Source organism: Limulus polyphemus, unplaced genomic scaffold (genome assembly GCF_000517525.1).
Source record: "Limulus polyphemus unplaced genomic scaffold, Limulus_polyphemus-2.1.2 Scaffold540, whole genome shotgun sequence".
Lineage (NCBI taxonomy): Eukaryota > Metazoa > Arthropoda > Merostomata > Xiphosura > Limulidae > Limulus > Limulus polyphemus.
In genome coordinates, this window is record NW_013666150.1 from 476351 (window position 1) to 479959 (window position 3609).

Below are 3609 nucleotides of genomic sequence, written 5' to 3' on the forward strand. Positions count from 1 at the left end.
ATTCAGAAAGAATAAACCAGTTTTATTTAGGAAAGGACTTGTATCGCTAAAGTCTCTTCGGAAAGAATTTTTACGGAAAATTAATTAACGACCAGAGACGTAACAGTAGGTTCACCATCCAGGTGGACCACGCATCTGTGAAATGGTTGATGACGCTTAAAAGTCCAAAAAGAATTATATCACCTTGAATAACAAACTTACAAAAACATAACTTTTTCATAGTGCACTGACAGAACCTGGAACAGGGAAATGTGAATGGACCACTCATTACACAGTAGGACCCAGTCCATTCATGGAATGTCCTGACTCTGGACACCATTTTGGAGTTAAAAACATTTTCACCATAGTAATGGCAAACCATAAAGTAGACGATATTACTAGTTGATGGATGCCACAATTAACTCTTTAGAAGCTTCAAGAAGATCAACTGAAGAACCCCAATCTAGCTTGATGTAAATCCCGAAACAGAGGAGAAAAGAGAAGAGTGATTTACATTTTCTACCATCTTGTACCAGTAAAGAAATTGAATTTTTTTCATTTACTCTCATTCTATGCAGTTTTGTTTCATAAACACCTTGTCCAGAATACCATTTTAAAAGTAAACCAGAAATTCATTATGGTAATCGACCAAGGAAGCATGTATCAATACCTTGTGCTTTCCTGAATATGATGTCATCAGTGGCTTCCAAAGTTTTTTCTGTGTGTGGTAAACGGTTTTAGTCTGAGCACACATTTTTTTGAAGTTATTTCAGGTAGAAATGATAATCCATTCTTCCTATTTCTTCTCATACACTCTCTTTCTAGTGGGAATCAACCACTGACAGATTATGTGTATATTTTATTATCATTCTCCCATGACACAATGGTTTGCTTATTAAGCAACTAACCAGCCAGAACATGGCAATCCTTGGGAATTTAAATATAACACTCATCATTATATATGTGTCTTGTATATGCAGCAACTACATAAAGATAAAGTCTATGTATTATAACTGTTTATGTATTTCTTTTCTGAATTGATACTCAAGACCTCCTAATGCCTTGACACATCCAGTGGAAAATATTTAACTTGACTGACCTGCTATAAGTTTCATGTGTCATAGTGGAAATATTCTGAAAGAATGAAAGTTCAAGTCCAACTGGATTATAATGCTTTCACTTCCTGAAAGTGATGCTCTCGATTCCTTCAGTCCTGGAAAATTTTAAAGAAATAAATTTTGATAAATTTAAATTAGGAAATAATTGCTAAATGTATGTCTCCATAGTTAAATTTAATTCCAAAATATCTTTTAATTCAAGTAATTTCAGAAACTTGATTCTTGTGGATACTATTCACTATATTGATTATATTTAATATAATTTCCCTTTTTTCATTTCAGAACTTCTATTTTAATTAAGAGTTTGTTTTTGAAATTACCCAATTATTTATTTGTGTTTGATACATAAAATTCCCAGGTTTTGTTTTCCTTAGTCATTCTTGTTCTTCATGTGATTCCTACAAAAGTTTTGGACATTACTATTAGAGCTAAAAGTTTCCAAATGCCATTAAGAATGTAAAATATTATGAACAAGTGAGACATTTTTTAAATTGTATTATTTGTTCTGAATTTCGCGTTAAGCTACTTGAGGGCTATCTGCACTAGCCGTCCCTAATTTTGTAGTGATAGATTAGAGAGAAGGCAGCTAGCCACACCACTCGCCGCCAATTCTTGGGATACTCTTTTTCCAACGAGTTCCATTCTAGGACAGCGGCAAGTCTAATGATTTACAACGCTAAGAGCAAGGGTTCGATTCCCCTCGGTGGTCACATCACACAAACACACTTTTACCAACGAATAGTGGGATTGACTATCCAATTATAACGCCCCCACGTTTGAAAGGGCGAGCATTTTCGGTGACGGAGATTCGAACCCGCATCTAACAGATTGCGAGTAGGCGCTCTAACTATTTTAAATTGTAATAGAGCACTAAAACAAATTTCATTTCAGTGACAAGCCCACCTTACTACATTGGAACACTTAGGGAAAAAATGATGCATTTAATTTCTTTCTATCGGGTACCTTTGAAATATATTATGTTTTGTTTATTATATACTGTTGCGTCAGCGAGGTCACGTGACTAGTGTCACGCCACCTATTTTCTAGAAATATCCTGTTCCTTCGTGAATGCCCTAGCATTTACTAGATATATGTTAGTCTGGTATATATATAAGAAGCTCACAACGTGACGGGACAATGTGTGTAGGTAGTGAGTAATTGAACTGCAGTCAGAAAGTATTGTTGAAGTTAACGTTTGTTATAGAGCGACCTGTTGAAAATAAGTGTATCGGTAAAGTTATATTCAGAAAGAATAAACCAGTTTTATTAAGTAAGGACTTGTGTCGCTAAAGTTTCGTCGGAACGAAGTTACGGAAAATCAATTAACGACTGGAGGCGTAACAAATTGGTGTCAGAGAGTGGAACAAAAAAAAAGGAAACGAGAAGCGGCAAATCAAACTACAGCATAGCAGACTTGATGGCAGCAATACAAGAACAGCAAAAGAAACAAGAAGAACGAGAATAGAAATTACAGCAGTTGTTGGAGGAAAAAGAAAAGAAACAAGTAGAGAAATTACAGCAGTTGTTAGAGGAGAAAGAAAATAAATAAGAAGAACGAGAAAAGAAACAAGAAGAAAGACTACAGCAGTGGCAACTGGAACAAGAAAGGAAACAAGAAGTACAAATGATAAACATTAGTAAATTTAAAAGCGAATTAGATACGTTAAAGGACGATCTATTGTCTTTTACACAAGGAGGATACATTGACCATCGACGTAATCAGCCCCAGACAATGGCAAGCCCCTTACAGAGCCGCAGCTAAACCCTAACGCAGACATATTCAGTCCCATTGGAAGTCACATCCCAGATATGATAGGAGTGATCCAGTGCAAAGGCAGCCACAGGAATTCGATGAGAAGGCACCGTGGGAAGCATATGGAGCACAATTTGAGCTACTGGCAGAGATCAATGGATGGACAGAGGAGCAGAAAGCTGTATATCTGGCAACGAGCTTGAAGGGACAACCACTGGAAATACTTGGACAGTTGACAGCAGCCGACAGACACAACTATAGAGCTCTGGTAGAGGCTCTGGAACTCAGGTACGGAACCTAGAATCAGTCAGAAGTCTACAGGGCTAGGTTTAGGACGAGAATCCGTGCTAAAGGGGAGAGCCTGCAAGAGCTGGCATAAGACTTGGAAAGCATGGCACACAAGGCCTACCCAACTGCACCACCTGATCTCCTCAAGTTGTTACTGAGGGATCAGTTCGTAGATGCCTTGGACAGTCCACAACTTAAGATACAAGTGAAGCAAGCACACCCCTCTACCATGCAGGATGCAACGGCCAGAGCTCTCGAATTTGAATCCTACGTTAAGTCCAGCACAGAGGTACCGAGGTTGGTACAGTCATCTGGATTCAAGGCCAGAAAAGGTCAGCTTTCACAGAAGTTTGGGGGACTTTGCTGGCACTGTAACAAACCTGGGCACAAGAGTGCTCAATGTTGGAAACTTCAACACAGGAGAGACGATACAGCAGTAAAGGCTGTTGGAACTGTGGGGAGCAAAAACAT